Here is a 24901-nt window from a genome sequence, read left to right as displayed (position 1 = left end):
ACGAAATATTTATCACTACCCAACCTATGAAAGATATTTTCATAATCCAGAATAGGTGATGCATATACTGAGCTAGGAACTCATCACCGTTTTTTTTTTTAATGATAAATTAGGTAATATAATGGTAGATGGTGTGGTGGTGTGTTCCTTCCCCCTGCTTCCTGGGCTGCTCTATGATCTCAGGAATTCCAGCGAGGCCTTGGCCTTTGCACAATGAGTTAGGCAGTTAAGCGTCCCTTGAACGTAACAGGAACTCTTGCATGGCTAAGAGGCGGAGCAGCACTGACCGTACCAAACACTCTGTTACCCATCTGGAGGTGCCTAACGAGAGCGGGAATAATCAGTCAGCCCCTGACAGCCTTGGAACATCCCTTACCTGGACCATAGACCGAGCGGAATGGTACCAGTGTTACTGGAATTCCAGTAACTTTCCAGTAACTTGCTGATGACTAAAGCCAATCATCTTATGAACCTATAAACAGCCATCCCAAGTGAGACACTTTGAGCTCTCCTGGACCACAGCGGGCTGCGACCAGCATCTCCCTCTGAGTGAGACGAACTCTCCAGTTTGTGAAATTCGGAGGACTGCGGCCAAAGGCTGGTGACAGGATCTGGGCTCAAACCCTCTCCTCCTCGAGGCTCAACCCTTGCCCGTTGAGAAATGCTGAGACATTTGAAGTGAATATTTCATGGAACTTGAGGTGCATTTTTAACCTTTATATATATTTTTCTATATACATCTTTGTGTCTGTGACTGTGCGCGTGTGAATCAATTTGAATAGTCGATAGCAACTATAGTATTACTTTTTGAAATCTGTAATCCATCCACTTTTGTGATTGTAGTAAATTCTATTAACTCACTTTGCAAATGTTAAACTAATCCATGATTAAGTGTTGCTAAAATCTTATGATTTACCTTAAAATGTGAATGAACATCAGACGGCTGCTAAATATATGTAATCCTTTAGATATAAACCATTGATCAAGTTTGAGACTAGGATTAGACCTAGCTGCACCTCCTCTCTGAGAAGTTTAGAAAGCAAGGGGGTCTACCATGAACCTCGTGACTCAACAGGAGGGTCTTTCCTACTTTTTGTATTCCTTCCACCAGATACAAACCATTGACTAAGTCTGGGACTAGGAGTGAACCTAGCCAGTCTCCTCTGAACCTTGTGACTCAATGGGAGGATTTCTTTTGGTCCTTGTATTCTTTCCCTTATACATGAACAGTTGATCAACTCTGAGACTAAGACTGGATTCAGCCACACCTAAACTCCTCTCTGAGAAGTTTAGAAAGCGAGGAGGTCCATTCTGCACCTCATGCCTCAAGGGGAGGGTCCTCTTTATCCTTTTGTTTCTCCAGTCTCTCTGTATAAATCATTCTGATTCAATTCTAATTTTATTTTCCTTTATATATTTTAATAAGTAATAGACTGAACCTGTCTGTTAAGTTGCATTTTTATAAAATTCTATTAAAATTGCTTTTGCCAATATCCTTGACAGTGATTATTTAAGCGGCCTAAACCACTCATTCGCAACAGATGGTATACAGCGATATAGATTATCTTCAGGAAAATATTCCTTATAGTATATATAGAGAGCAAAAAGTAAACTTAGAAATATAAATTCACTTGGATTTGTTATTTTTTTTTAGGAGTAATAATTAAAGAAGACATATCATGGTATGGGATTGAAGTTGTCTTTCTCCATGGAACAAGTGTTACATAGATGTTAGAAAAATTTACTTCCCATTTACTCAATTAGCTAGTCTTTGGGGAAGGTCCTGGTTTTAGGAATAAGAGAAAGCTCCCAATGTTTATCACCATTTCTTATCAATGCCTCAGATATTGAATGGCTGCCAGCTAACCTCAGCTGTGAAGGCAATTTTGAATTTTTACACTGAACTATTGAGTTCTGGAGAAAAGCAGTTTCCCAAATTTTGAACCATCATGTCAAAATGATTTCTTCAGTTCACAGGTAATCTGATTTGCACTGGCAAAGTAGCAAAGAAATGGAAGCTCCAAGCTACCTATACAGAAGGTTATAGTAGAAGCCTCCTTCCTAATAGCTCATCTTGCATTATACCATCTTCAAGATGTTTTCTGATTCTTCTCTGGAGATGTAATTACAGCCTTTTGGGAACTGTCTGGAGATGTAATTACAGCCTTTTGGGAACTGATTCTATTCCTAAGGAAATTAACTCAGGCTTCTGAACCAGTGGGGAAGGACAAGCTGCTATAGGAGGAAGGATAGATAAAATCATACCATTATAAATAAAACAAAAGTAATGTTCACTGGGTGTTACGCTTGAATTAACATTCTGTTCTTTGTATGTGTTGCCAGTAAGAAAAGCATAAGTGAACTGGGCCTGTAATCCTGTATTTCAATTTGAATAATTCTGACGGACCTTTTAAAAGTATTTTTCACAAAGAAAAAGACATAGAACCAAGTTTTTCTTGTCTTACATGTATGATCTTTCATTCCAATTTAATTCTGACAAAATCCACGATTCCAGAGATCAACTGTATTTAGTAAAGTACTTGCCTGTGTGGTTAAACTGGTGCTTAAATCCGATGAGGTACAGGAAAATACTGATTTTTCCTCCTACACAATTTAATAGCAATGCATTCTAATTTGTAAATGAATATAAATACATACTTAATACTGAATATTCATCTTGTCCCCCACTAGCATTGATTTCCTTGTGGCTAGTCACAACCTTAAAAAACGAATTATACCTCTGATTTTCCATAGCCATACACAAACACCTACTTCAGAATATTTCAAAAGCCACGTTTGTCAAGAAAAATGCTGTACTTGAAGATGCTTCTTTTAATAGAAATCATCACTGGAGTACTAAGCCTTGATGAAGATATTGATGCAAAATATAATCTAACAGATGCCTAATACATCAGTATTGTTATACACTGTTTTGACTCTAATTTATGAAATATAAAGCAGATCTATTTTCATGCTTTGACAGAAATAGTGTAAAATAAAGTAAATAAAAATTTTTAAAAAACAGAAATACTATAAGACATAACTCTAAAGAACCCTTTGCTTTTTCTTTTATAATGTAATTATACAAGGAAAATACAGCATTTACATTTTGGACCAACAAAAACTTGTAAATAAATTTGTTGCATGGAAGAACACTTATCATAAATATTTTTATGTCCACAACACTTAAGGAAGGTTTTGCTTCTAATCAAATAGTACTTAAATGTAAAGCTATAACAATACTACTGCTATGCTTTTCAGTGATAGTCACACTCAGATTCCTTTATGTCTCCAAATTTACATAAACAGTCTTTCTGTTTGGCCTCATTTTTGACAACAATTCTTCCCATGTTCTTTGAGAGATCTGCAATTTCAAACACAAAAGTGTTATCCTGCCATCAGGACAACCGACCAATTGTCTCAAGGCAACATCTAAATTTGATCTGGATGGATCTGTAGAAATAAGTACAGCTCCCCACAGTGGCATTGTTAATAAGAAAATGAATAATTAGGTACTGACACCACACACTTCATTTCTAGAGCTTTCTTTCTAAGGTTTTTTATGATCCTCTATGACTTCTATTCAATTACTTTTCAAACTGTAGTAATAAATATACAGTGATTTCCTTTAAGTTAGTTCTGAATTAACCATGTGTGAAATCTAAATGAGGCCACTTATCTATGGAGACCTTGATGACACCCTATATTATGAAACAGTGGTTAAATGTAGAAACATACAAATGCAACATTTTAATATTCCCTACTCCCCAGACTCAGTATTAGACTTTTTTTTAAAGTCATGACAGAATATTGATAAGTTCTTTGAAGTTTCTAAATTCAAATTGTATGCCTAAAGTAGAAGTAGAAAATTTATTGTGGAAAATAATTTTATAATGCAGACTATGAAGTCATATTTCAGGTATAACTTTTGCATCACTTTTATATATAATCATCCCAGGTCTGTTTATTCATAGCCCATGTATCATACATGAGTTTTACTATAGTTGTTTGGAGATCTTGCATTTAAGAGCTGAATTTGCACATTTAGATAAATAAAATGAAAGGCAGGTCCTGCTTGACCAACCTGATCTCCTTCTATGACCAGGTGACCCGCCTAGTGGGTGAGGGAAAGGCTGTTGACGTTGTCTACCTGGACTTCGGTAAAGTCTTCGACACTGTCTCCCACAGTATTCTCCTGGAGAAGCTGGCGACTCCTGGCTTAGACAGGTGTACTCTTCGCTGCGTAAAAAACTGGCTGGACGGCCGAGCCCAGAGAGTTGTGGTGAATGGAGTCAAATCCAGTTGGCGGCCGATCACAAGCAGAGTCCCCCAGGGCTTAGTTTTAGGGCCGGTCTTGTTTAATATCTTTATCAATGATCTGGATGAGGGCATTGAGTGCACCCTCAGCAAGCTTGCAGACGACACCAAGTTGGGCGGGACTGTTGATATGCTGGAGGGTAGGAAGGCTCTGCAGAGGGACCTGGACAGGCTGTGTTGATGGGCTGAGGCCAATTGTATGAAGTTCAAAAAGGCCAAGTGCCAGGTCCTGCACTTGGGTCACAACAACCGCATGCAACGCTACAGGCTTGGAGAAGAGTGGCTGGAAAGCTGCCTGGCAGAAAAGGACCTGGGTGTGTTGACTGACAGCCGTCTGAAGATGAGCCAGCAGTGTGCCCAGGTGGCCAAGAAGGCCAACAGCATCCTGGCCTGTATCAGAAATAGTGTGGCCAGCAGGAGCAGGGAGGTGATCGTGCCCCTGTACTCGGCGCTGGTGAGGCCACAAGTGTTATGAGGAGCGGCTGAGGGAACTGGGGTTGTTTAGTTTGGAGAAGAGGAGGCTGAGGGGAGACCTTATCGCTCTCTACAACTACCTGAAAGGAGGTTGCAGAGAGGTGGGTGTTAGTCTCTTCTCCCAAGTGACTAGCGACAGGACAAGAGGAAATGGCCCCAGGTTGTGCCAGGGGAGGTTTAGACTGGATATTAGGAAAAATGTCTTTACTGAGAGAGTGGTGAAGCACTGGAACAGGCTGCCCAGGGAGGTGGTGGAATCACCCTCACTGGAGATGTTCAAGGAACGTGTGGACGTGACATTGTGGGACATGGTTTAGTGGGCATGGTGGTGTTGGGTTGATGGTTGGACTTGATGATCTTACAGGTCTTTTCCAACCTTAGTGATTCTGTGATTCTGTGATTCTGTGATTCTGAAAGAACTGTATATGTCTTGTGGTGACAGAAACTGAGTATTTAATAAAAACTTATTCGAAGCTACATTTTTTTTTTATTTCATAACCATGTTAGGGGCATTTATAAGGTAAAATACTTTTTTGTAACTATATTATTCTTGGTTTTCCCTGAAAATATATTGTGTTAAAGTTTTTGAAATATTATTTTAACATTACAGCGTGCTGAAATCATATTGAATATTGAATTCTGAAGTCTATTGCAGGTGTTAATGTATCAGCTTCATTCAATATATAAATTACAATTAGCATTAGTGACTATTGCATGTACTTTAATGATTTATATTGCAGATTAGTTTAAAGTATTTTCATGCCACGTGTCAATATGTTCACCTCATTCTTCCTTTACTATACACAAACTGAGTGCTTTTATAAGATCAACTTCATTTTTTTATAACACTTTGGTTATACAGTTATTAAACGAATTGTTAGACTCCAAATTTTGTCAAGATTTCTCCCAGGTTATAAACCACCTACATCAAAAAACTTAATCAACAAATGTCCTGCCATACAGCTTCATATTTGCCTTGACATTTGCTCCACTTCTGTCAATAGTGCATCTGCAAACAATTGTTTACTTCAGTTTCACTAGTAATGGTTCTTTTGAATACTCTCAGCACAGTGTAGAAAAATGACACCATCTGATGGAACTTCCTTTACAGAAATGTTTTGTTATTGCTGGCTTTTTTGTTTTGTTTTGCTTTTTTTAATAATATTTACACAAAGCCAGTCAAAAGTATGCATATCATTTATGTTCTACTCACAGTAGACTTTATATGGAAGAATTCTACCTTCAGTTAAGAATTCTTATAATTACAGAAGGGGATGACCATAAAGAAAGTTGATACTTCTTTTGGTTCAGCTAAAAAAACCAACCAACCAATTAAGCAAAACCCCCCACCCCCCCTCAAAAATGCCCAAAGCGTCAACATTAATCATCATACTTCTCACAAGAAAAATTGATGGAGATATACTGCATTGTTCCTATTCCAGAGTAGATGGGATTTGAGATTACTAAATATATACTGTAACATGTTTAAAGTGTCATAACTATCAAAGCATTTAACTCAGCTATAAACATTGATTCAGTAGATACATATCAATGATTACCGTAGCTTAGCTATTAAAGATTTAGCGTTATATTATTTTGATCAAATATTCTCCAACTAACTCCATAAGATGTAAAATCAACAGAAATTAGCATTTTCAATACAAACTGTAAAATCTTGGGCTGTTTTATAACAAACCCCGCAGTGTCATAAAAAAATCTTTACAGAACTCAACAACTTTCTAAAATATTGTGCCTAATTAGAGAACTGTGATGTGTCTTTATACAGATGCATGCATTACTTTCAACAGAAATTCTTTAGCAGATTTCAGCAGGAAGTTGACTTTTCATGTTTTTCTTTCTGATTGCAATATTTTCATTGCATTGTTAGTTGTATATGAGTGCAGATTTTTAAACACTACATTTCTGATTTTTTGCTGGTCCTGCATAACAAGTGGATTCTTTTGTGAATAAATATATCTTTTGTGAATATTTTGTGAAAGTAGTTTAATGATCTGACATTTGTGCATGTGCATCAATATTTATGTTAATTAGGTTATTTATGTTAATTATACCATTGTAAAGCAGTCTACTGTAGTAATCAAATGGTAACAAAAGGTTAGAAAGTAAATGAAGGAGGAAAGCAGCACAGATTTTGTAATTTCAGATGCAGCAAATGTAACACAGCAGTTTTTCACATCCCTTTAAGAGCTGTCATGCCACTGAAGCTCTGTAAAAAATACACTGGGGCACGCAGGTATTAATGTCTAAATTCTGCTGACATACTCTTGCTTGCACAATAAAACTCATTTACAATAAACTGCACATATGCAACAGTGATTTTATGGCAGTGATGTATTAAGGCTATAACAAAAGCACCATTGTAACAGAAGTAATATGTCTCCTGTTAGATCAACTGATATCGTGGGAAAACAGGAAAGATCTTGGGTGCACAGACCCTTCCTGGAAGTTGAATAAACGGTCTTCAAAACTAGATCTTCAAGGCTGAGAACAACCGCTTCAATTTTAACTACAGTCAGTGGATTAATAGGGGTTAGCATGATATATTGAAGTTTGGTGGTGTAGCTTTTCCAGATTTTTGAAGGAGCACCACAACCTTTGTATAATACATCTTTCAGAATATACCTTCATGCCCTTTATAGAAATAAAGGATACAGTGCTGCTGGATTCTGTTAGAAAACCCTCATAACCACATATAATCTTTGTAAACATACTAAAATCCCATCTTGTAACAAAGTTAACTAGTACTTCTGCTGGAAGACTGCTTCAGAATCTCGTACATAGACAATCACAGTATCATAGAAGACACTTGTTAAGGGCTCTACTTCGATGGTATGCATATGGACAAGACAAACAGACAAGTTTTTGCTGTGTGTGAAAAACGTGTGCACATGCAGATGAAAGGAAAACACCTGCTTAGGTCAATGCATAATTTTCATGCAAGTTTTTTTATACCTATGCATTATCTATCCTTTTTTGAATACATGTGCAGAAATGGCAAAATCTCTGAGACGGGCTTTAAATTTCTCACCATTAATTCTCAAGAACTGTGCTACTCAACTATTTCATTTTGACTCTGATAGAAATAAACCATCATAATGTTAATGCGGAATCAGAACAGAGCTTTGTAAAATGAAATCAAACTGCTTTTCATAACATACAACTACAAAAGAAGGAAAAGAAAAAAAACCGCAGATCATGTACATGCTTCTTTTCTAGAACTCTTGTTCAGAACAGTACAATTTAAAGAAAACCCTACTAAAATGTGTTTGAGTTTCAAAAAGAACTTTCAATTGCTGCTTGAACACTGAAGTTCAAAGATATACCATGCTTCTGACTTTTCTTCCTGGCTTTTTGACAAGAATGGAAAAGATAAAAGAAAATTTGCAGGTCAACTTATTAAACTAATATATAAGAGGTTCTAATATCAGATCAGACTGTATATTGAATTGTAAAGGGCTTTGAAGTACATTCCTTTATTACATTTCTCACCTATCCATAACACTTAGCTATATCAAAAGATAATTATGCAGCAGATTCCCATCATCATGAAAATGTTTAGTCAGCATGCATATTCAAACCAAATATTTTAGTGCTCATTTTATAATCAGCAGTACTACTAGACACTTGACAGATACATAAATTTGGAAGCTATGTCTTCCACCAGATAGCTGCAGAAGTTGCTCATTTTCCAAAGAGAAATATTCAACTTAGCTGGTGTTTCTGCACTGTTGTTATCATCTTTGTAGACTGGACAGTATTCTCCTTCTAGTTTTGTGGCAACTGTATGATTTGCTAAGGGATAGTTTTCCACAGTACAGACTATTTGGCCATTCTGGAAAGAAACATTAGAAGATTAGCATTTTTTCACCTAAAAAAGGAAAAAGAAGGAAAATATGCAAATAAAGGTGATATACAGATATTTTTTAATTGCAGTTTTTCAGACCTTCATACCAAAGAAATACAAGTCAAAAACACAAAGCAGACATGTGTCACATACCTTCTTAAAAAAGAAAGAAATGTAATTTATTTAAACAAATAAACAATCATTTTAACAGTTGACAGACAAATTGAAAGTTTTCTGAGGTTAACTAAAACTCTAAGACACAAATATTTTTTTCAGGTGTTCAAATTCATACCAGTGTTTTCTAATCTGCCCTTTTTGGTGAGGAGTAGGCAGCAGTTCAGTTTGCTCTCTGCACTGTGCTACACCAGTGGGGCTTCCAGGCAGAACAGAGCAGAACTTCCAAACTGAAATGCAGCTTGATGAAAAAGTTCACGCTATAAGTAGATTCTGTTGTGTGGATATCTGGGGATTTTTCTTTTCACATTAACTACCTATTAAAAAGCCTTAATGGTTGGGTTTTTTTGGTTTGGAGTTGTTTTTGTTTTGTGGGGTTTTGGGTTTGGGTTTTTGGGTTGGGGTTTTGTGGGGTCTTTTATATTTGACTTTGACAGCTGATTGTTTAAGAAAAGATACATATATAACATGGCAAGAAGGTCATATGATTAAAAAAAGGGCAAACCTCTGAGTAACAAAATGAACAATGATGTGTCTGTACGGCTTATAGCAGTAAAATTTAAGCCAACAGGAATTGTAGCCAAAGGTCTTAACAAGGAACATAGTTATTACTTAGATAATTTTCAAATGCAGTCAAACAAGATGGACAACTGACTGTCTTAAATAGAAATTATTCTGAATCCTACATAAATAGTCCCTTCTCAACTAATTGCATGTAAGGAATTCTGCTGGGATACAGTAGTTTCACTTACGTACATAAAGAAAACAGGAACAATTGAGACCTGTGATCTTTAAGACATTTCATACAAGTGAGCCTTGGTAGCTGGTGTTTTTCCAGTGTACAAAGATGCATGGAGAGTGCAAGATCTGTTTAATTCTTAATGCTTGCACATAGGACGTATAGAAGTTTTTATAGTGCCTCAAGCCTAACCTAAGGGAAACAATCAAAACTTCAGAGGTATAGAGACCTATTGCTTTTTCTCTGCACTGTATGAATTTCATGTCAAATACAACATGTTAAGGTTTTGTAAAATGAAGTACCTTTTTTTTATTCTTGTGACTAGCTAAAATACTTGGGGACAAGGATGCAATAGTCTCTTGAGATCACTGAGGATGCCAAAACTGGCTCTATAAGGCAGAATAGAGAGCATATATTTGTGGGAGATAAAAGATGAGCAGCTGCTGGACTGTATCAAAAAGTGAATCTATTCATAATAGTCACTTGTTTTTCAAGATTATAGTCCCATGGAGAAGACACAAAATGGCAGAAGCCTGATGATATTAGAATAAGCTAACTTCTACATTAAAAAACAAGAACAAGCTGCTGTTACTAGACTTACTTCTCAGAGATAAAGGAAAAAAAACCTAGCTTGTACCTCTCCCAGTTATTTTACTGAAGAATTATCAAGAGCAGACACAACAGCATCAAAATTGGAATTTAATACAATATAAGTGAAGAGCAGAAGAAATTCAAGCTCCATTTTTTCCTATTTGTTTATTCATTATTACAGTAAATCTTCACAGACTTCCTCCAATAGATTCATGTTCCCTACTGCCCCTACTCCATAGAAAGTTGCATGAAAACTTTCATACGTTAATCCCTCGCTGCAGCTGGCATTATGACAGAGCAAAGAGAAAAATAAACTGTAGAGGAACTTTCAGCAGCACATACCTTACAGCTATATGCTAATGCAGTCTTCCTTTCTCCAGTGTCCATTTTCTTTCCACAGAGTCCCATTACCACCTATGCATCCTTCCTGCCTAAGGCAAGCCTCCAGCTTGTTTATCTGGAGAAAGCAGAGGAAAGCAGTGTAGGAAAAAGATAGAAACTGAGATGAGGAGTATCACAACTTAGTAAATCACTGTTCTTAGTAAGACTAGAAAACAAAGCTTAAGAAATCCTCAAACCTTAAAACAATTTTCAACCACAAAGCCCTCAGTGTGGGTCATCTGTATTTTCACTATTTTTTTTTTTCTGCCCGTAACACATCTGTGACTAATATTTAATTTTCTTGCAATTATTGCACCTTGATCTATATTTGATGTCACTGTCAGTTACATGAAAAATGAAAGACCTACCCGAAGGAGCCAGGCAGAAGAGGTACCACCTTCTGCTTTGAAATTTAGATTAAAACTCTGGTTTATATTAGCAAAAGAACATGGCTACTTCCTACTTCACGGTAAGTGTGGTTCATACCTTTCACAGCATTTAACAAAGTTAGTCTGGAAATTCTTTTGTAAGGGTTTCACATCAGAATATGAGGTGCAGGTCAAGGCACATTATTCTAGAAGCAATTTATAGAGATTTTTTTCCTCTGAATTTGAGTCCCAACATTTTTATCTTACAGGAATGCCAAATACTAGCCAGTTTAATGAAATCTGTGCGTGGAAAGTGAAAACATATCTTTGAATACAGTAGTCTGTTCTTGATACATTGCAATCAAGTCCTTGGTTTTCTAATAACTTGCTGATATAGGCCAAAATAAAAAAGAGAAGTCATTCCTGTGATGCATATATATATTTTTTCAGAGTTGAAACTTTTCATCAGTTCAGGATGGTTTCAATGCTGGAATACTAGGAGCTCAAATGTTAGGCACTCTCCAGCAAAGTCCAACAGCACTTAAACCTGGCAGTCATGTAAGCCCTAACTTTTCTATAGGAGACATCTCTCTCAAAGCCATGACTGGCAAGTCAGCTTTCTGACCAGATCTTTCTAGAAATCTCCCTGTTTCTCTCCACCTTTATTACCTTTTCTACATACATGCGAAGCTTTTGAAGAACCAAGATAAAAAGATGACCTCATACTGACTTTGCTCTATGCATTCATACAAATTAGGATCTCAGAGACCCAAAGCTCAGTGGCAGGTTTCCTGAGAGATCCAAGGGCTAACTTGGCTTGGCACATCCTGCTGATCTCACATGACTTTCAAGAAGGCAATGCTGGTGTCTGTCTGACAGGTACACCTTATCCCAGTTTTCTGTCCAACATCACCACAGTGCATGGTAGAGCTGGTTGGCATGTTCAAGTTAAAAGAAAGCAAGGTCCCAAATTTTCTTTCCTTGTGTAACATAATGGTTGTTAAAGTTTATGCTTCAATGTTTGTATTGATCTATGTACTATGAATAGAAGATGACTTTTGAAACAGATAACGCTTTGGGTTCAGAGCTAACATACAGTGTAGACCCTTATATCCAGGGATTATCTGCAAAGCAAATCCAGGCACCTCTGATGTGAGGACTAGCGATGAAGGCACATGTTCCAAAAATTTCAGTCTTTCCTCATTGGGACCTTTGATCATACCAGGTGAAATACATGCTGCAGCTATACTAAGATAATCTGCCTATCGAAAGAGAGTGGAAAAGTTTCTCTGTGTATGGACCACTTCATTATAGATAATAAGGAGCATGGCGTAGCCTCATCACTTGCAGGAAATTTCAGAGAATTGTCTCTGAAACTGAAATGCTAATGCAAAAGAAAAGGCATAAAGAATAAACGTGATCATAAGCGACTTGTAACTCAGCTCTTTTCTGTTGTAAATAGGCGATTTTAGTGTCCAAAGCTGCAAGCCAGTCAAACAATTTTGCCCTGACAGAAATGACCTTCAGCAGATCCCACAATATGCATGAAACAGTCCCTCCATTTAATAATTAAAGCCATTCCAAAAAGAAACATATCATTTAAGGTGTTCTTTCTCCTCAGACAAATCACTTTTGAGAGAAAGGATGCTGGCCTTAACAGAAAATTCAAAACTTGACCCAATAAAATAACTAGTTTAAAATAATTAGCAGTTCTACACCTGTAACATGGACCTGTGTCTAAAGTTAAGAACTTTAACCCAAACAAAAACCCATTAAAAATAGACAAAAATATATGTGATTGTATGTTCAGATGGCAGAAAGGATTACTGGTCATTTTATGTCAGTAAAGAGCCACAGCATATCTAACAAGAAGCAGCTCATTAATCTGAGCTGGTGGGGCTCCAGTGCCCGATCAAATACAAGGCAAATGCATTAAGATAAGTCACTCCATTTCCCATGTCTGGGTAAGAAAGAACCCTAATGGGCTTCAAAAATATATACTATTTTCTGAGATGTCAGACTATAATTAAAACCTAGCCTGAAGTGAAAAAATAGAATTCTCTTCAAAAAAGAACATTATCTTTTGAATACAAATAATGGTGCAATACAAATCAGTGCAGCTGGGCACTCTGCTCACATACACTAATACTTAAAAGGGGAACATCAGTAGGTCTGCACTAATGACAGTTCGTTCTCTGAAGGACGTTCTAATTTGACAGAGCACTGTGCCTCAGAGACATAATCTTTTTTTCTAAAATGGAAGCTTGAAATATGAATTTCCACTCTCTATCACAGATTATGAGGTATATATTGTTAGAAGAACATATGTTAGTGAAAACTGCACATAGCGCTAAGACTCATAGAAATGTATTATCTTTTTCCCTTGATGTCTTCTTATATGATAATATGCTGGAACGGGATAAATACTGACAAGTGAGTCCACCCAGCAGTAATACCCATTTACTATACTATACGGCATACAGGATTTTCTTTCAGACTTTAGTGTTCTTAACGGCAAAATCAAGCTGTTTTATGCTTCAACATCTTCCACCACAGCAGTACTTAGAATTAGAAGTGGTATACATTTCATACGCTAACTATGGTGACAAATCTAACTTTATATATAATAAACTCTTTTCATGGCTTAAATGGGAATAAACTGATTGAATGTTGTTTTGGTTCATTTCAAATATATTTCTGCACCACTGCAATCATTCAGATATTGAACTATTACAACACTGCCTGCCAGTTGCATACTGAATATGCAGAAAGCTGAAAAAGTATAAGTACACTAAGGGACAAAGAATGAAAATCATACTGAAACAATACACTGCTTGGGCTTGGTGGAGATTTTTGTTATGCTTCAAAGTGTTATATTTTATTTTATTTTTTTTATAATGAATTTACATTTATTCTGTAACTGAATACATTCTTCAAGTGCCAATCTCTCCTTTTTACTGACCACAAAGTTACAAGGTTCATATATCTGCCAAATAAAGACTAGGAGGGACATGCTTCTCTTCTCCCTTTCAGCAAAGAAGGTGAAAGGTGTCACAATGTATTAATGTTGAGATTAACATTTAGTGCTTACTTTTGGAAACACTTATTACTACCCCACATGGGTTCTCCAATTCAACTGTTTTCTAAGTCTGTGTAGTTTAGCCCTTTATATCCATACTCTTTCAAAATACATACATTCTGAAATACAAACTTCATTTTAAATGTGAAAGCTTAAAATTTTTGTCCTAGATTCCTTGAAATATTTCTGGTTTTCTCACATTTTTATCTCTGTTTTTTTGGTTATCACAAAAAAAAAATTAACTTAAAAGTTTAACCCAAATTTCCCTAATATTTTGTTCTTGTTGAAACTTTTGTTCAAAAGTTATAGAGAGGAAAGGATTCCATTAGCCCTATTCTACCCAGCTTCATTGGGTTTTGTGCCACTGAGTTGAGTGTTGAATTAACACAATCTGTTTTTTCCAACTTGATCTATGTTTCCACTATTAATAATCATCAAGTGGCTGTACTGTATGTTGGCGTGCATGGTTCTGCATGTCTACTGGTACATCTCTAATGAAGATGTATGTTTACAGTGATAAGCATTTGCGTTTGTACATAAGATTGCACACAAAGAGTAACTATTGTATAAATATATCCACAATCAGAGCACTGAAACACTTTTCTCCTTCTTTTTATGGTGAACGAATTTCTTCGTCTTTTTATGGTATTCATCTAAGTACTTTGTCCTTGTCTGCTGTTTTCTAAACTTCAACCTACACTATCATTCAACAACTGTAAATTGCATGTCACCTGTCTTAGTGCTTTGTTCTTTTCATAATTCTGTATTATGCAATTTATCGCAAAGTTGCAATTTCAGATTCTCTGTGATGATGTACTTCTGGGAAAAAGAGTTTGTTGTAGAACAAAAGTATTAGGAAAGAAGAAGTCAGAAAAGGATGGTGGAAAAAAAAGTATATAAAATTTTCTTATAATGACTTTGGTCAATTGAAATTAATCTTCCCTCATCTATTTCAGGCTCTGGAAAAATCTCATTAAATTACACATCAGTGTGTTTTCAGTGTTGATGTACTATTTAATCTTCTCTTTCTTTCAACAGAAATTTAGCAAATAAATATTTTTTTGAGTTTGAAAACAAATGGCAAAAGCAAATGTGCAAATTCATCTGGATCTTACTTCAAATAATTGTAAAAGCCCTAGAGAGGAACTCGGTATATTTGCACTTAATTCAGTTCCTGAGCTTCAAGCTCTTTCTGAGCCTGTGAAAGCCGTGAACTGCAGCAGTTCGTGCAGTTCTTCAGCAGCAGTGTGTCAGGAAAAGAAGTTCCACATCTGCAGCAGGATAAGAGAGATGTTTCCCATGGGTTTCATTTTATTAAAAAATAAAAGGAATTCCAGCCACTTCCTAGATATGAAAGCACACACTTTCCCCAGCTCAGTGAGGTTTTTGAGAAGAAATATTTCCTCCATTATTAAAGAGCAGAGATTAAACTCAACTTTTCCTGGAGTTACTCAGGAGCTACCCTCAACTTTTGGGTAATGGGCAACAGGTGACTAATGGATGTAAAGAGGAGGAGGTATTTTCCTGGTTACCTGCTGAGAAGCTGGGCCTTTTTGGTCCCTGATGCTCATGAGAGCATTCTGCAAACATCTTCCATACCATGGGTCACAGACCTTCAGGGTGATTTACAGAGAGTCCTGGAGGCAGGGCGAGATGGGATGTAAAACAGACAGTGAAATGTGAGCCATGGGAGGCATTTATATAGAAAGAACTGAGGAAGAGAAGAAGTCCTACCTTGCAAAATAAAAGCCAAATTTGATGTTCCTGCCATACAGGAGGTTAACTGAGAGTCTCTGTGTAGGTTTTGTTCAAGCAAAGCACAGGCCAGAAGCCAGCCTTTCATTAACAGTTGTGAGATAGAGCTCATACATATGCAGCCACAACATTTCTGAAAATGCATTCTACAAGTCTTTGCCTGTCTCTTCTGCAGTAACTGTCATGTAATAACTTAATTTAAGTTCACTAATAATGAAGAGACTTCATGATTCTTGACCCCATTGTTCTCCTGCTATCTTTCAGCCAGACAGAAAACCACTGGTTATTTCTCCCAGGAGAAGTTACTTCTTTCAGAGGATACCCATTAATCCTATAGGTCAAGTGCTAGAGAGTGGTACCAGCAATGTGAAAGCAAATATTATTACTTTATTGATGTTGTTAGAGACTATTTCCCATTTTTAAACCTATTATTTTCAATGTATTTATTGAAGGAACACAGTGTTACAACATCCATAGCATTATGACACAATTCAAGAAAACAGGAGAGATTTTGAAATTATGATCATTTGTTTTATGTTAAGTAATAAGTATAGCAGTTTAAGAAATTTGAACAAAGCATGACATGAAATGACCAACACAGTATAAAAGCCTAACAGTGGATGCTGTTAAGAACTCTCACAAATAATAAATAAAAACCTCATAAATTTAAATATATTATTGCAAACAAATATCTGAACAAATGTGGAAAATTTCTACTGAATCATTCTCTGTTTATAAAGAACTAAAAAAAAGGAAAAATGGGTCACAGAAAGTCTGAGGAAGGAATAGTTCCATTATCCATACTCATTGTTTACTTCATTATTCTTTGAAATTTGGGGAATTCCCGTCAGCTATTATCTGACAGCCACGTGCTGTTGGAAGAGGTCAGGCACATCTAAAGACACCTATAAATTTTATTATCACTACCTCACATAATAACATATTCCTTTTCAAATTTCTCTTATATATGGCCAGTAGTGCAGTGATGTAAGAGGTTCCTTCAAAAGTAGCATCTGAACTGTCTCTTGTTACTCTGTGTCTGTCTATCTATCCATCCAGGCATCATATGACACTTTCAAAATATAGGCAGCAGCCACTGAAGAGTAGCTTCCTATTTGTTTTGTCTGACTTGAGGTCTTTCATATCAAAGTAAGAGTTTCTCAGAGGCTGACAAATTAGATCAGATATTGACAATTTTTGCAAAAATGAGAAGAAGGGTAAAACATTAGCTGAAATAAGGCACCGTTCTTAATCATTCAGAAATGATGGAAAAATGATGGTTATGATGCTGATAGGGAACATACCCTAAATGAATGAATCATTTACAGACTTTTTCTAAATTATGCTCTCCATGTCCAGAGTAAAGTGACTGCTATGATACATTGCTTGTACACCTGTCTTGCTGCTATCGAAGGCTAATTCTTTTTGCATATCCCTTCCTCCAAGCAAATATTTATTAAGAAGATTTCAGAAATAATTCTTACAATAACAGCCAGACTTGAAATTCACTGAATACACTGGGAAACAGAAAACATGTTCCATTTGGGAAAACTGGGAATGAACAGCACTGTGAAAATTGAAAGGAAGGGCCTGGTTTTGATGCAAAGATGTATGTTTGTCATTCAAGCAATTTGCCATTCGATTATTTTCACCTATGTAGTTCCCAAGCATCGCATCATCAGCTCCATAAAAAACATTTTCTAATGTTTGATTTAACTACCAAAAGAATGAATTAAGCGCTTTCTAGTGTTGAGATAGCATCCATGGCATGATGCTTGCAGAATACAGCACTAGCCTATTCTCTGTCAGTTTTTTATCAACTGGCAAGTTTAAAAAAGGAAGTTTAAAAAAGGAAGTTTAAAATATTCACCCACATTAAATCTATTATATTCATATTTAGGCATAAACCACAGAGATTTCATTAGAAATATTGTTTCATATTTCACTTATAAGGAATTTCATTATATACGTTCAACATAATATGAGTTTCAGTAGCAAAAAAAAAAAAAAATTCTTTGTGAAAATCTATTCTGTATAAGCTCCATCACCTCATAACTAAGAAGATATGTAGCTGATATGGTCCTAACTGCTATTGCAATAGATATATTTTCTCCCTATTCAACCAAAGAATTTCAGTCTTGCAGAAGTCAAATACATTTTGTGATGTGCTATTGACCTATGTATATGCAGCATTCCCAACTCAGGTGTGGTTTCAATTTACTCATCTCAGTAATGGCTCCTGCATGGCACCTAGGAATGTCTGTGAGACAAAGGCTGGCCGGAAGACCAAAGATCTTAAAGCCATTTACCTCCTTCATTCATTCGCACAAATTCGGCTCCATGGGTATGGTGAGGAGTATATCTTGTTCTTCACAGACCCTTCCGATTCTTGTGCTCTTTTTATTAAGATAAGGTTTGTTTAGTCAGCACTACTTACAGATTACACAAAACATGACACCCAAATTAATTTCAGTCTTGGCCAAATTTGGAAATGCAGCTTTTTCCCAACATCACTCAAACAAACAAACAAACAAACAAAAAATTAAGCCATACATGTATGCTAACTACTTCAGGAGGAAGTGACAATATCATACGGCTAGCAGCAGGTATTTTAAAAAATTAAAACAGGCATCTCCAGAAAATTACAAAGCAGAAACAGTTATTACCTACAGACAGAGCAGCAAAAATGCATAATCCTCCTCAATGAGCCAAAGAGGAAGGTTTTCAAATGAAGCTGTCCTTTTATGTCTAATTAAACACATACTATGTATTATTGTGTAATTTCAGGTAAGTGCTTTCATGGTTAATTCTTGCAGAAGATAAACTTGCACAGTACCACATAAACACCAGAATACAAACGAAATTTTTCTTAATTACAGTGGACTAGGTATCACTTCCACTAAAATTGTAATTTCATTAAATTTACAGGAATCAGCTTATGCTTACTGTAAGTAAAAACTGACCACTAGAAAGTAAGAAAAATGATGTTTTTAACATGCTTTATAAATATCTTTTCCAAAAATACAATTCTCCAAAAGGTAATTGTTTAGACTGATCTTTTACTTCGCAGCAGCAGCAGCAGCAAGTATAAATGGGCAGTTCAAATAAAATATTGAAAAAATCAGATATAATTTACTTATTTTCACCAAGGACTTTAAGTTGGAACTCTCAGCATATTCTAGAAGAAAATTATGATGATGTAATGAGAAATTATAATTTTTCAAAGAATGACAGATGCACTTGAAAAATCTGGTTTAAGGCGAAAAGGCAGACCTGCTCCTTCAAAGCTGTGATGAGCTTCACTTCAGCAGCAAACTGAAAAGTCTTGAACAGTACTTAGTGACTACTTTTTCCTTCAGTTGCATTTTTAAGTCAATTTTTTTGGTATCTGAAACAAAAAATAAATACTGGAAAAAGAAAAATTACATCTAAATGACAGGTTTCACAAGAAAATTAAGCATTTTATAAAAAGAGTTAAACAGAAATCGGAGAAAATTCAAAACAACATTCGCTTCCTTACATTATTTTTACACGAGAAGAAAACTCTTTGGAACTTTAAAGGAATATCATGCAATTCTGTTACATTAGAGATGCCATTAATATATTGTTGAGATCCTAGAAATAGGATCCTTTCCTGAAAAGATTTTTCTGCTTTTTTGAGTGTTGAGACACTTTGCCTTGACACATCAAATGTCACACTTTATGCAACATATAGTTAAGAAAGTTTCTATCATCTTTCGGAAAAATAATAGTACTTCCGTTAACTGAAAACAAAACAAAAAATGTCTCATGACTGAAGCAAAGCAAGCACAAGAAACAAAACCTGCTAGTTAAAGCAAGATAAAGCAAAGAAATTAAAACAAACAAAACAAAAGAAAACCAGCTGAGTTGAAACAGACCTATGGCCCAGTTAACTTTTCAGCAGAAAAGAAGAAGTAGAATTAATATTCCTTATTGCTAAACTCAAGGCAGCTATTTATCACATTTCTCCTGTCACTGCCAGAGAAAACCACAGGGCCTGAAAATAGTTCCCATATAAAACCTTCAAAGTAAGCGTTCCTTTAAAAAAACTCCCTTCCCCCCCAACCCTTAATCTTCATTAAGCATTTTCTAAGCTTTTCTTAACTATACACATAAATTCTAACGACTTCTTTTTTTACATTAATCTCCTTTGTCAAATTGAAACTCTCAATATCGCATCACTTTTCTCCAACACTTCCACAGTTATAAAATCGTTACAATATAATCTGCATTACTGGCAAAAAATAATCAAAAGTATTCTAACTTTCCCAACATGTCATAGTTAACTTACAAATTCCTAAACCAGAAACTTATTGCATCTACAATAAAGACATTTTTTTGTATCTGTTGTTCAGGTGTCTTATGTTAAGGAAGCATTTATTAAACAGATAAATCTTGTATACCCGGACCTCCAAATGATTGTTCCAAGGTGTTCCAAATCCTTCAGAGGCTCCTAGGAAAACTACTGAGACGCTGGGTAGAAAGGAAGGTCCTAGAATAAATATGCAATTAGGAGGTAAGAAAAAGACAGTAGGAAAACTATCTTTATTTGAGGTAGATGAAGGTTTTTGCCATTTCACTGTGTTAAGGCCTGTACTGTTCAATATATTAATAAACAATATAGAGAAAGGAATGAAAAGTGAAGGAATAGTAACAAAACCAAGGGCTTATTATGAAGAACTGAAAAAAAAGAACTTATGAGGTTGAGTGACTCGGCAGATGAAATTGTAAGTAAATAAAGCTATACACATGGGGAAAAACAGTTTTAAATTGACATATAAAATAATGAACTCTGAGATAACCATTATTATTCAGGAATAAAATCATAATAACCTGAAATAAAGATGATAAGACCTGAAATAGATCCAAAATAAATCCTTAAATTTTGCAGATAAATTTTTTTTATTATCCGAGGGGTAGGAATTGCATTTAAATTCCAACTACTTCACTTCCTTCTGGCTTTTGAAAAGACTCTAACAGCAGGTTTAAAAAAAACTTTTTCCAAAACTACTTCACACTAAAAACAGACCAAAGGATTGCTCTGAAAAGGACAATCAGGCTTTAAGTTTCTGTGCACCACCACTGTTGAACGCTCAGCTGACACTGGTGCTACAGGGTACTTGAATGGATATTTGAATCCTAGCTTCTACACAGAATTAAAGTTATTACAAAATTATCTATATAAGTTATAGATCATTTGTCTGAAGACAAAACACCTAACTTGGAAATCCATCTACAACCCAAGATCAGCTTAAAGGTGAGCATAGCATGTTAAGGATGAAGTCACTATTGCATGCCATATGCATTGGATGTTTAGGAATCCAGCAAAACAGATTATCTGAGTTTTGTTTTCCTTCGTTTGCCTTTAGCCTTCTCTGTTTCTTGATTTTACTCATGGTTCTGTATGGCTAGCAGAAATAGTCTTTTCACAGCACAAAACAATTTCTGAGCATTTTGAATAGTGGAGCTGCAGCTAGCCCTTTGCAGCTGATGTCAGGAGTACTTTTCATTATGCTTTGCAATCTACCTCCGACTATCATTTAGTGAGGTAAGAGTCAGTAGAGACCACATAAATTAGAGACCTGATATGACAGAAGCAATGTTTTGCAAATGTGAAACACGGAATGCCTGTTTCACTGAAATATGTTTTATGAAAGCAGGCTGCCGCTAGTTAACCTTGCCACTGCCTCTGAAAATCTGGATTATGAATGCCAAATTAAAGTCACAGTCGATAACATCGGAAAGAAAACATCACAGGTTACCTATCCAAAAAAGGAGATGATAATTAGGGACTGAGATTCAGTTCTGACTTCTAGTCAGCTCAGGGAACAGTTGCATTAGTGTCTTCTTTCACTTGTTAGTAAGAGTATAGTTCCAATAGCATATAACATTGACCAGTGTAGAGGTGTACTTGATTAAATCAACACTCATATGTTATATATGAGAAGCAAAAGATACTTAAAAGGTAGGCTCTGTGTAAATAGAAACTCTCCAGCATGAAAATAAATTCATGAAAAGAATTACATGTGTAACTAACACAAGACTTAGCATTAGGACTGATTTCCTAACTTCAGCATATACTCCAATGACCTAAATATTATGACTGATGAATTTAAGTTGGCAGCAGTTACTCAGAATGACAAGCAGGAGACTGGAGTCAGTCAGTGTTCACAAGCTGTTGAAGTTCAAAGGTATTTGAAAACTATGGCAGAGTACCTTGTCACAAGAAGACCTTGTAAAATTAGCAGTGTCCACAGAAAGTGGCGTGTATAATAGATGTACCAATGCAATCATCACATTCAGTCTTTGTTCGCGATGCTCCTAAAAAGGAACAGATATGTAACTAGTTAGACCTTTGTTCATTTAATATTTGCTTACAGTATAATAAAAGTATTTATCAATGAATCTTCAGACAGCTGCCTAAGAACTCTTCATAAAACTGACAAAGACATTTTTAATAATTTTTCTTCACTCCTGCAAAATAAATAGGTAAATGTACTACTTTATCCATAGAAATCTTCTATTAGAAAAGCTGATGTTATGTGATATGACACATGACAAAGCACTCCACCTCTCTGGGTGAGGTGATCCTTAAAATCAGGGTACTTCATGTTTACAATATTGCTGTCAGATACCTAAAAAGTAGGAGAAATTAACACAGCAGGACCAGTCAAGTCAGATGAAGGGAACGAAGCTCATGCTCAGGTAACATGAGTGAGTAAACACACCAGATGTGTTGAGATGTTCCTTCCACTAGAATTAAACAGGCAGGGTATGGGAGCCTGGCGAGACTCTTGAAGAGCAAGAGGGACTGTGCACCTCTTGTGATTTTTGCTGGAATCTGGGGGGATCAGCAAGGGGAGAAGTGTTAAATACATTTCTGAAACGACATCAGGATTCAGTGCTTTAAGTCAAGAGTACTAAGTAGAAAAAACCAGACAATGAAAGTACAGAGAACTGCTCTGGTGTGCCTCCTCTAACAGACTCAAAAATCTGTATTCGTTCATTCAGAGTCATAAAGATCCCATGACAGAACACTGCTAGTGCCTGTATTCTGAATACTACTTCCTGCTAATGTTGGAATCCCTCAAAGAAATCTGTTTTTAAACCAATACTGGTTGTTTATTTTAGTCTACTACAGCTACAAACACCAAGTTTGACAAATGATGACAGATGACACAGCCTTCAAACTCTATGTATCAAACTAAGAATACTGGCAGGTAGTAAACTCCAGCAGCTATGAAACATAGAGGCATTTCAACCACCTCAAGGTAGTTTCAGTGTACTTACGTACAATTTTTCCAGGTCAGTGTTGACTGAATCCAGAAAGCAATGCATTTTAAGAATAAGCAATGTGAGAAAACTATTTTTCTTGTTCATAAACAGTAAGTAATCTTTTGTCTGCTAGTCATGATCACCAAACAGAACAATGAAATTCTAGAAAAATATACAAGGTCATGGAAAAATACTCTGCTCCTTTAGAGTATGTAAATGTTTTGTCAGAAAAAATACTCTTTCAAGTATTGAAATAAATTTGGTACTGCAGTACAGCCAGAACAGAGATATCAAGCTGGTGCATTTTCACTTGCACCAGACACTATAAAATATCAAAAAATATTTACAAAATGACAGAATTAAACTTAATTCTTACATAATAAGAGGAGCAGTTCTAAGACTCAATTTTCACTTAGCTTGAAGCAGTATAAATCCATTTTGGATGGCAATATAAAACTGAGAACCAGGTCCATATTTCCTCTGGTCTTTTAGTCTTAATAGGGTTCCACAGGTGTTAGGGTTCAGGGTGAGGTTGATTTCTCTGTACTGAAAATAAAGACTGACTGTAGACACAGCTAATTTACAGTAGACAAAAGAATTAGGGAAATTATCCATCCCATATTTGACTTAGGAACTTCAAAGGTCCCTAACAAATTACTCAAAATACAGCAATGCTCCTTCTCCTAAACCCTACAGAATTATATGCATAGTAAACATCTGGAGAAACATATACCATAAATTCATATAAATGATGAATGACACTAAATTCAAATAAGTCCTATATTTAGACAGTTCTATCCAAAACTCATGAAAGCAAAATCTCATGGCTGCAGCCATTTCCTTGAGCTCTTTTACTAAGGTGGAAGGAAAAGCAATGTTTAACTAAACAAAAGCAAGATACTGCAACTGCTGTCTGGTTGTAATTGCATCATAAATCTGTACAAAATGCTTCTGTGATATATACACTACTTAATTCTAAACTAGTAATCACCACAGATGGGTGATATAAAAATCTTCACGTACCTTTTCCTCCCTTACATTGTTATGTGTACAACTCTCAAGTTTTCTGGTTTTGGGAAATCCACTTTCCCAAAGCAACACAGAAGTTTTTAACATGCAACCAATCTTTTTAAGAAATGGACAAAAATATTTTTTTAATTTTCATCTAGAAAATATTTTCCTCTTCAATCATGAAGTATCCACACTTATGCTCAGAAACTATCTGAAAAAATCAGAGATATATGTGGCTTCAGCAGCAATTTTCCCACATGCTTGAAAGAATACTTCAGGATGTATGACAATTTGTCGGAAGCTGCATCACTTTTCTTTGATTAGTGAATCATCTACTTACCTATCTTTGTCTACATGCCCAATTTTCAGGTAGCTAGATAAAACATAATTCTTAAACTATACAAATAACCCTACATCAGGGTCCATTAGGCTGTCCAGAACATCTAGTCTTATAATCTTTCCCACTGTTTGAAGACAGCCTCTTTAAGACACAATAAGCCGAAAATTATGCCTTTAAAAGTTTAAGCTATGTGAGACAAAAAGAAGATTGCTTGTCTGCCAACTTTAGTACTAACTGGGAAATCCTGTTTGATTGTCCTTGGCAGGTTCTATCTGACAAACAACATGCAAGTTAAGGATCATAAGTATAGAAGTACAAAGAGCTTGTGCTGTTCTGCTCTTTTTTTGTGGGTGAGAAGCACAGAACTTGTAAGTAGTTAAATGTGTGCATACAGCTGTGGAGAAATGGAGCCATCCAAGATCTCTCCAGGAGCTATCAATCTCTTCAACTAACTACTTCTAATACTGTCTTTTTAGGTTAAAAAACAGAATTATTAAATGGTTATTATTAT

Source organism: Gavia stellata, chromosome 3 (assembly GCF_030936135.1).
Source record: "Gavia stellata isolate bGavSte3 chromosome 3, bGavSte3.hap2, whole genome shotgun sequence".
NCBI classification, from domain to species: domain Eukaryota; kingdom Metazoa; phylum Chordata; class Aves; order Gaviiformes; family Gaviidae; genus Gavia; species Gavia stellata.
Note: the sequence above shows the minus strand (reverse complement) of the source record.